Consider the following 10,800-nt stretch of genomic DNA (forward strand, 5'->3'; position numbering starts at 1 on the left):
ACTGCGGCTGATATGACTGACGCTGGATAAATTTAGGTTGGACAAGAACTAAACTCACACAGTTTTGGAGGTTGTCCGGTGATATCTTCCGAGTATTTTGGTCTAAAGGACCCGTCGTCTGATTACAGAGAATATAATAATAAAACGTGTTCGAAAAAAGGCGAAAGTCTAGTTATCACAGAAAAATAGTCTCTGCCCATCCGTCGGACGTTAAGAGAAAGTAATTGTCAATATCAATTAAATTCTGCAACAGCTGTGTATCTTAAGATGTTATTTTATTTTATTTTGAAGGCTACCAATTTCAGCATTTCACTATGCCATCTTCAGGCCCCATATGCATCTTTCCAAGTAAACGAAAATGTCATATAGTGCCATAAATCCTTGGATGTCGTGAATTCAATCGTTTCACTAGTGCTTCATGACATCCAGGGATTTATGTCACTATATGACATTTTCGTTTACTAGGAAAGATGCATATGGGGCCTGAAGATGGCGTAGTGAAATGCTGAAATTGGTAGCCTTCAAAATAAAATAAAATAACAACTTAAGTTACACGGCTGTTAGAGAGTTTCATTGATATTGACACTTAACCAGCTGATGTCCTCTGTCCATGATGGACCAACAGAGATTGAAAGAAAGTGTTTCGCGTGGAATCATGCAGGCGTAGGGAAGAGCAAACATCATCGCAAAGTTTGCTGTTTGCAACATGATTTTTTCGACGTAATAATTGAAATGATTTTTCTGTGCAGGATGAAAGGTGCGGACGGTACGATATAGGCAAACACTGTGTGAGTGTGAGAGTCAGTCGATGACTCAGTCGTCCCTGTAAAAAGGGTCCGACAGGAGCGAGTTTCGGCCGTGAAGAAAGAAGCCACTCCATTAAAACTTTATGATCGCGTGGATGCTTGACGCGTAGCGTGCAGCGGAATTTCCCTTCAAGCTTACATCAGAACTCAGCGAGCCAGAATGGTTCCGTGCAAAAGAACGAAATCTAGGACACGACATTTCCAGGCATAAAAGTTGGATGCTGCCTATCACTGCAGTTTATGCATGCTATCATGGCCCTATTAATGTGTGTTTACATCTGAACATTATAAAGCTTCGTCCTATGACGTAGGAGTATTGAATGTAATGCACACCTTCAAGGCCGGAATTTACTCAATTTTCAAGTAATGAGACAACGACCTAAGAGACGTCCGATTTCACTATCTTGATGGAGGCAAGTCCATTACTGTATCACTTCTTCTCATCGTGTGTGAAAGGAAATTGAAACTAGTGGAGAAAGGAAAGTCAGGTGATGTGTTTTAATTACAAGACGCCATCATTTACTTCCGCCATCCGTTCTGTTATAGAGTAAAAGAAAGGTATCGTATAGCTATAACTACTTGTGCCATGTTCTGTGACAATAAAAATCAGTTCAAACAAGAAGAATCGGTGATAAAGGTGTTAGACACGTCTTCGGGAGGAGTGGAGGTCAAGCACTTTACCTATCATAATGACACAATTAATAAAAATGCCGTGGTCGAATGGATTTCACCTCAAAACGCAATGTTTCGTCCCCATCTGCGGAGGACATTTTAAACGGGGATCATAGCTTCTTTGAATTTCGGGAGCACGCGGAAGCGGAACTTTGCTGTAGTCAATAGCGAGCCAGGACTACCAAAACAACCCTTAAATTTTAAACCTAAATTTTATACCATGAGGTACAAGATCCGTAGGAAGACCAAGAAAAAGACGGCTGGATACTTAGAAGCAGAACAGGTCTATGGCTTAGAGTATGAAGAAAGAAGAAAAGGAAGAAGAAGATTCACCAAATTCTGTGCAAGAATGAAGTCGTTCATCATTTGAAAGCTAAATTTTGAAATTTCTAGGTACCGTCTTCATCAAAGATTTTAATAATCCACTGCCCCATCCCTACCTATGCACATGTATAGGATGAGCCAGAAGCTACACAAACCTGGATTTAAAAAAAAAAATAGTGTGGTGGGAAATTTTCTTGTCAGCGGGAATGCTTATGTTGGCAACGGATAACCTCGTGGGAGACGCATAGCACTTGATGTCTAAGCAGTTTCACAAACGTGCGTATTTCCCAGACTGAATGTACGTTCATTCTTGAAAGTTACTTCAAAACGCAAACTTTCTTTAAATCCATCAAATCATCGATTTCACGCACACATGCTTGTCTCAGAAAAACTGACAGGGTGAATGAATGCAGACGTTCCGACCGACCTTCGGTGTTAAATGATGCGTCACTGGAAAACATCGGCACATACTTGCTACTTTCATCAAGAGAGTCGATACGAAAAATCTATGTCAGTAAAGTGGAATGTCTTACGGAAGTGTTCACAGAACCACAAAGAAGTTGAAGCTCCGTCCATATCGCATTGACGTTGTGCATGACTGTCGAGAAACTGATATAGGAAAGTGCTTTAATGGTTGGTTCAAATGGCTCTGAGCACTATGGGACTTAACTTATGAGGTCATCAGTCCCCTAGAGCTTAGAACTACTTAAACCTAACTTAGCTAAGGACATCACACACATCCATGCCCGAGGCAGGATTCGAACCTGCGACCGTAGCGGTCGCGCGGTTCCAGACTGTAGTGCCTAGAACCGCTCGGCCATACCGGCCGGCAGTGCTTTAACGCCAATGGTAGAACCTGATAGAGGGAAATACATTAATGACAATGGTTTTTGCTTTTTGGAATATGTTTTCTACTCTGATAAAGCATGGCTTCACCTAAGTGGGTACATAAACAGCCAGAACGACATTTACTCGAGTTGAGGTAACCCTCATGCTTTTCAGGGACCCCCATTACATTCACAGAAGATTGGAGTTTGGTGTGCAATTTCGCGCAAAAGACCCAATGTTTTTGTCCGAACATCATGCAATTGGTAGCACTGTTAGAGGCTGACGAACAACACTGCTGGCTGCAGCAAGATGGTGCAACAGTGCACACGGCGAAGAGCTTCATAATATTGCCGCGTGAGTCCTTTAGGGGCACATCATTTCACGTGACACATGGCCGCCTAGATCGACAGATTTATCTTCCCCAGACTTTTCTTTGGGGACGTCCGAAGAACAACATCTACGAGGACAATACACAATCGACCAACTGAAGCACAACATCGAATACGAAATATTCCGCGAAAGTGTAGCGATCATCCAACAAGTAGCTGCTAGCCTAGAGAAAGCAGCTGACGCTTGTGTTACAGCATACTGAGGACATTTCCAGTAAATCTTATCATAAATGTATGTTATCAGTGTGTACATTATTAGTACAGTAATAAAGTTTTGAATTTAGGGTAGCGTAATTTCTTGTTCCCACTGTATAAGGGGATACAATTATATTATGACTCTTTCTTTCTCCGAGTCATCCGTGGATGTTATGTAAAAAGTGTATAGGGGAGAGAAGGATTTATCGGTACGAAGAACCCTCTGCAATTATACCGTGTTTCTCCTTGATTACGTCTTTTTGTTTTAGTTAACAGACTGATTTTATGTAGTTCTCCACGCTAGTACATTCTATGCAAAGGTTCTTGATGCCTACATAACTGGTACACGTTGTGTCCATTTCAACCTGCTTAGTGTATCCAAGCTTTGGTTCCACTTTTCAGTTTTTACAGCCCCTCTCCTTCCCTCCATCCCTTCCTCCCTCCCACTCTCCCTCCCTCCATCCCTCCCGCTCTCTCCTCCACAGACACAGCCGGCCAGTGTGGCCGAGCGGTTCTAGGCGCTTCAGTCTGAAGCCGAGCGACCGCTACGGTAACAGGTTCGAATCCTGCCTCGGGCATGGATGTGTGTGATGTCCTTCGGTTAGTTAGGTTTAAGTAGTTCTAAGTTCTAGGGGACTGATGACCTTAGATGTTAAGTCCCACAGTGCTCAGAGCCTTTTGAACCATTTTTGAACACACACACACAGACCCCCATTACCATAAACTATTCCTTGATTGCTTCGAGATGTGCCGTATCAAGCTATCAATTCTCTTTGTCAACTTGCGCTTTGATGCAGTTTTCTCCCCTGCTTCATTAGTTAGTCGATCTACTCATACAGTCTTCAGCAAGCTTTTGTAATACCACATTTCAAAAGCTAGTATTCGTTTTTGTTCTCTCCATTGTTGCATTCATGTTGCATTTTTGTATAAAGACACACTACAAATGCTAACATATTTGTCTCCTTCAGAAAGGCTTCTGTTTCTATCGCCAATCTACTTTGTATATCGTCTTTACTTCTATCGTCGCTACTAATGTTTTCACTAAAACGATAAGAGTAGTTTCAGCGCCTGATTCCTTAATCTAACAACTCCAGCATGACCTGACTTCATCTGGGTACTCTCCATTCTTTTAGTTCGCACTCAGATCAAAATTTGACTTTTAAAACGAAGTTGATTATAAGAAGCCGACCTCTGCTCTAAACGTGCCCCTTGCGTATAGGCTACCACGAATACTCATCTGCTGTAGCAGTCGCTGCTCGGCCAGGCGCAAGATTGGTTACGCCGGGAACATGTCCAAGCAACCAGATGCGAGTAACGTGATCCGGAGAGCTTCCGTATGTATGACAAACACAGCCTGCATCTGGCATGGGATATATCGAGTAAAGCAATGCGTCAGTTCGATGTTTTCCAGCGGTCAGTCCAGCCCGCGAGCGCGCTGCACATCGACGGCAGTCTCGCGTTTCGCGGCGCCTATTTCTGTCTGCTGTGTGATATACAGAAACGCCGGCGGCGGCAGACAGTTATACGCTTTGGCAGGGACCCTCGCGTGACGGCTGCCGCCTCCGTCTGGCTTATCTCCTCTTCCGCCTTCTCCAGAAAATACGCTCAAAAATTTTGTCCTTTTTTTTTTTTTATTCGACTATTAAATCTTAGCTGAGCTCTCTGGGTTCTCGGTTAGATTGCATGTTTCCATTCTTATGTCAGCAGTTCTATCCTTATTGGCAGTCGCAATTTTAGTTAAAGGGAATCGGCCATTATTTAACTGAGGATGAAAATCTCACATACAGGAAAATAAGGAAAGTTTAAGAGCTGTGTTCGTAAGCCTAGTACACCCACCCTATTTCATGCTTTTACCTTCTGAAGGAGGCGTGAGCAACCTTTGGTGGCCTACGTGCACGATTCATTTGCTTACTGAAGCTCGTGGGCCGGCTGGTCACGTGACGCAACAGTAGCGCTCCTAGCGCATAAAGTCAGAACTGTAGCGTCTATAATGTTAATGTTTATGTGGTAGCGTTCCAGTATGAGTGACACTCCTTTCCCAAACTCCGCGCCAACAAATTATGCATCAAAAAACGCGTTTTTGAGAGTACATTCATTTTGTGTTCACGCCACTTGCAAATGTTTACATTTATTCACATTTATTTACGCGTCGTTACCATTGTTTCTTTACTTACGACTTTTTACAATAGCTGTCTTAAGAACTTACATTGCAAAACTCTCCAATGCCGTTGGTAAATAAACAGTATTCACGCCACGAAGAACTGTACTTACGTGTAGATGAAATGTCAGGGATTTTGAAATAGCATCATGGAGAAACAAACGCCTATCAAAGCAAATGGTTGCAGTTACTTCATTATAAGTTACCGTCATATTCAACAGTTGCAGTGTTCTAATAAGGCCACAGGGGACAAGATTTATTTTCTAATACGAGAAAGAATAGAAAAACAACCACCAAATAGATTTATCTTTGTACCTCTAGGGGAGTCCTAACCGTACGAAAACTAGGCACCAACCACTACGAGTCTTGACTATCGCTAGTGCGCACTCTATTCAGCCTGCATTGTTGGTATAAAAACAGTTCGTATTGTCGCATCAGTTGCTGGTTTCTTTAGTGGGCTGTTGTTCTACAGTATTGAGCCTGTCCAACATTAACAGGTGTACGGAAATAATTAACTAAAAGAAATAAACAAAACGATAAATAAATGCAATTGTGAGGAACGTATCCTCCAAATTCAAACTGCGACTACGTAGCAGACACCGAGACTCCTCAATGGAGTTATTGTAATTCAGTCGTTCTCGGAAGTCAAAGACTGGCGATTTTAAAATTAAAAAAATCAAAATTACGAAGAGTTCATCTGTGTCCTTCTCAAGAATCATTCCCGGTATCTGCCTATAATCTTGAATCCCAGTGCTCCCAAATGCGAATCCAGCGGATTACTGCTGCTTCAACCCGCTTGGTGTGTACGTTTGAGACTACTATCGGTAATTATAGAAATTACATCTATTTGTTTCTCTATCAAACAGTTAAGGTCGTGAAGATTTCTCACAATAAAGGTACCGCTGGCTGTCCGCGAAGGAGGTCGAAATTAAGTTTCTGCCACGTTGCATCGCAATATCAAGGAGTTAATGAATAAAACGCTAAGTAAATTAGCGCATCTTGCGTGCCTTGTTCGGAGTTGCCGCATTTCCGTGGCACGGCATAGCAAGAAGTTGATGGCCAGAAACTTTGTAGGAAAGCATAAATTAGCTAAAAATAAATCTCTAGATAAAATGGTATGATCGTGAAAGTACAGGATCATGTTGTCATTTTACTTCATATCCTCTGCTGCGAAACATTAACGTAGTTCGGAAACTAAAGACCATTTTTCAAATAGTTTAGACTACAGCACTGCTATAAACATGTTGGGGGCGCAAGCGGTAACGTCCTTTAATGGGACACGCGATGGGTTCTTTATCTCCGAATCTCCCATTTACCGAGCGTATCTTCTGAGAAACTGTAAAGTAACAGCCGCAAACTTGATCTCCGAACAAATGTCGGCGTGGATATAGTCTTGCAACTTCGTTGCGACCGTAATTTCGGCGTACTGACTCGCTAGTTTAGAGAAAATGTCGTTTCGCGTTTGAATTTTAGCAATGTCATAAAGGAGAAAACCATTGTCATAAAACATTCACTGCTTCCGTAAAGCTTCACTGCTTCCACGTAGCTCTAAACTGCCTGATTGGTTTGTACTACCATTTGCTGTAGATTGTGTAATGGTGTTTAACAGTTACGACATAACAAATTGTCTAAATAACAAAACAACGTAGATCACAATTTTTTTTTTCGATGACCTGTTTCAGCCAGTATAGCCTATCTTCAGATCTAGAAACTCGTCGAGGGAATTGTTGTGCGTCGTCAACTGGCATGTGACCACGATAAACAGTTGTTGCGATGAGTCTTTAGACCTGAAGATGGAATATAATGGCTGAAACCGGTCATCTAAATCAAATAAATTGTGAGCTAGAGCGTATTATTCAGACAATTTGAAGCTACTGATCACTATGGTGACTTCACGACAGCATAATTTCGCCCTTTAGTAGGCGTAACGATATAGCTGCGGCTCTTCTTTTAGCAGAAAACAGCAACTCACCCCAAACTCGATTGTTTAAAGAATCTAACTCCAATGCGTATAATGGCTTTAAATGTCTGATTGCTTCACAAATGAGTTAATGTGTTAAATATTTTACGTTAAATATGCAAGTGAGAAAGTTTAGAAAAGGTTTGAAATTATGCGTGAATACTATATGAATATAGCCTGGATAATTTGCACACCGTGAGTTACACTGCCTGAGACATACACGCAGTTCTTAACTGTAATACTACTCTTACTGTGTTAAACCTTTAACGCCGGATTATACTTTTTATGAGCAGACTACCTTAGCGCCTACTGACTGCTTCGCTCGCTCTGCACAGACTTTTTTGTTTTCTGTAATCGAAGATGTATGTTCCCAGAATGAGATTTTCACTCTGCAGCGGAGTGTGCGCTGATATGAAACTTCCTGGCAGATTAAAACTGTGTGCCCGACCGAGACTCGAACTCGGGACCTTTGCCTTTCGCGGGCAAGTGCTCTACCAACTGAGCTACCGAAGCACGACTCACGCCCGGTACTCACAGCTTTACTTCTGCCAGTACCTCGTCTCCTACCTTCCAAACTTTACAGAAGCTCTCCTGCGAACCTTGCAGAACTAGCACTCCTGAAAGAAAGGATATTGCGGAGACATGGCTTAGCCACAGCCTGGGGGATGTTTCCAGAATGAGATTTTCACTCTGCAGCGGAGTGTGCGCTGATATGAAACTTCCTGGCAGATTAAAACTGTGTGCCCGACCGAGACTCGAACTCGGGACCTTTGCCTTTCGCGGGCAAGTGCTCTACCAACTGAGCTACCGAAGCACGACTCACGCCCGGTACTCACAGCTTTACTTCTGCCAGTACCTCGTCTCCTACCTTCCAAACTTTACAGAAGCTCTCCTGCGAACCTAGCAGAACTAGCACTCCTGAAAGAAAGGATATTGCGGAGACATGGCTTAGCCACAGCCTGGGGGATGTTTCCAGAATGAGATTTTCACTCTGCAGCGGAGTGTGCGCTGATATGAAACTTCCTGGCAGATTAAAACTGTGTGCCCGACCGAGACTCGAACTCGGGACCTTTGCCTTTCGAGGGCAAGTGCTCTACCAACTGAGCTACCGAAGCACGACTCACGCCCGGTACTCACAGCTTTACTTCTGCCAGTACCTCGTCTCCTACCTTCCAAACTTTACAGAAGCTCTCCTGCGAAACTAGCAGAACTAGCACTCCTGAAAGAAAGGATATTGCGGAGACATGGCTTAGCCACAGCCTGGGGGATGTTTCCAGAATGAGATTTTCACTCTGCAGCGGAGTGTGCGCTGATATGAAACTTCCTGGCAGATTAAAACTGTGTGCCCGACCGAGACTCGAACTCGGGACCTTTGCCTTTCGCGGGCAAGTGCTCTACCAACTGAGCTACCGAAGCACGACTCACGCCCGGTACTCACAGCTTTACTTCTGCCAGTACCTCGTCTCCTACCTTCCAAACTTTACAGAAGCTCTCCTGCGAACCTTGCAGAACTAGCACTCCTGAAAGAAAGGATATTGCGGAGACATGGCTTAGCCACAGCCTGGGGGATGTTTCCAGAATGAGATTTTCACTCTGCAGCGGAGTGTGCGCTGATATGAAACTTCCTGGCAGATTAAAACTGTGTGCCCGACCGAGACTCGAACTCGGGACCTTTGCCTTTCGCGGGCAAGTGCTCTACCAACTGAGCTACCGAAGCACGACTCACGCCCGGTACTCACAGCTTTACTTCTGCCAGTACCTCGTCTCCTACCTTCCAAACTTTACAGAAGCTCTCCTGCGAACCTAGCAGAACTAGCACTCCTGAAAGAAAGGATATTGCGGAGACATGGCTTAGCCACAGCCTGGGGGATGTTTCCAGAATGAGATTTTCACTCTGCAGCGGAGTGTGCGCTGATATGAAACTTCCTGGCAGATTAAAACTGTGTGCCCGACCGAGACTCGAACTCGGGACCTTTGCCTTTCGAGGGCAAGTGCTCTACCAACTGAGCTACCGAAGCACGACTCACGCCCGGTACTCACAGCTTTACTTCTGCCAGTACCTCGTCTCCTACCTTCCAAACTTTACAGAAGCTCTCCTGCGAACCTAGCAGAACTAGCACTCCTGAAAGAAAGGATATTGCGGAGACATGGCTTAGCCACAGCCTGGGGGATGTTTCCAGAATGAGATTTTCACTCTGCAGCGGAGTGTGCGCTGATATGAAACTTCCTGGCAGATTAAAACTGTGTGCCCGACCGAGACTCGAACTCGGGACCTTTGCCTTTCGCGGGCAAGTGCTCTACCAACTGAGCTACCGAAGCACGACTCACGCCCGGTACTCACAGCTTTACTTCTGCCAGTACCTCGTCTCCTACCTTCCAAACTTTACAGAAGCTCTCCTGCGAAGGTTCGCAGGAGAGCTTCTGTAAAGTTTGGAAGGTAGGAGACGAGGTACTGGCAGAAGTAAAGCTGTGAGTACCGGGCGTGAGTCGTGCTTCGGTAGCTCAGTTGGTAGAGCACTTGCCCGCGAAAGGCAAAGGTCCCGAGTTCGAGTCTCGGTCGGGCACACAGTTTTAATCTGCCAGGAAGTTTCGAAGATGTATGTTGTTTACAAATTGCAACATCATCTATACTTTTCACGCTAATTAGGGCCATAGAAGCATGGTCTTTTCCGAATGTACTTTGACCAAAAAGCAGGGGTAGGAGGGCTTTGTTAATCCTGCTTTTGCGTTTTTGTAGTAATATTTCCACAGAAACTTTCATCCCCTAACACATATTTCTTTAGAAGTCAAGAACCTGTTTTCACAGCTTTAATTTTAAAAATGTTTTAAATATAACGAAATATTTTCATAACAAATTTCATTCCCAATTTCACCCCCTTAAGGATTTAATATCCAAAACATACTGAAACACGAATTTCTTTTTTTTAATTTCTAACCGAGAAGGCAAATAAAAATTTTCAGAGATTGTTTCAAAACTACTTTCGTAATAAAATATTTCCATAAAAACTTTTGTCTCCTATTTTAGCCTCTTAGGGATCGAATTTCGAAAAACATTGAGACACGTCTTTCTTCATTTCCAACCGAGAAGCCAACTACATATATTTTGATATTTATTTTAAAAATAGTTTCGTAATGAAATGTTTTCATAGAAATACTGATCTCTTATTTCACCCCTTAGGAGGTGAATCTCCAAAAAACACAAACACCTATTTCTTTATTTCTAATCGAGGAGTCAAATACCAATTTTCATAGACGTAGCTTTATTAGCACTTTCACCCTCGACTTATTCCCGTTAGTAGCTGAATTTTCAAAAACGTTGAAGTCTGTATTTTTTAAAATTTCCTGACCGAGTATCCAAATATCAATTTTCGTAGGACTAGCTTCAGAATTGCCTGAACAGCGACGTATTTTCTAAAAGCTATTCATCCCCTGTTTCACCCCCTTAAGGGTTGAATTTACAAAAACATT

General features: G+C 43.2%; 2 non-coding genes across 2 annotated transcripts; both read right to left on the reverse strand.

The window, feature by feature from the left end:
• Positions 1–8,373: 8,373 nt before the first annotated feature.
• Trnas-cga (transfer RNA serine (anticodon CGA)) lies at positions 8,374–8,448 on the reverse strand. The gene has a single exon. It is a non-coding gene; the product is annotated as a tRNA-Ser (tRNA).
• Positions 8,449–9,276: 828 nt separating this feature from the next.
• Trnas-cga (transfer RNA serine (anticodon CGA)) lies at positions 9,277–9,351 on the reverse strand. Its single transcript has one exon. It is a non-coding gene; the product is annotated as a tRNA-Ser (tRNA).
• Between the last annotated feature and the right edge of the window lie 1,449 nt (positions 9,352–10,800).

This window comes from Schistocerca cancellata, chromosome 7 (assembly GCF_023864275.1).
Source record: "Schistocerca cancellata isolate TAMUIC-IGC-003103 chromosome 7, iqSchCanc2.1, whole genome shotgun sequence".
NCBI lineage: Eukaryota > Metazoa > Arthropoda > Insecta > Orthoptera > Acrididae > Schistocerca > Schistocerca cancellata.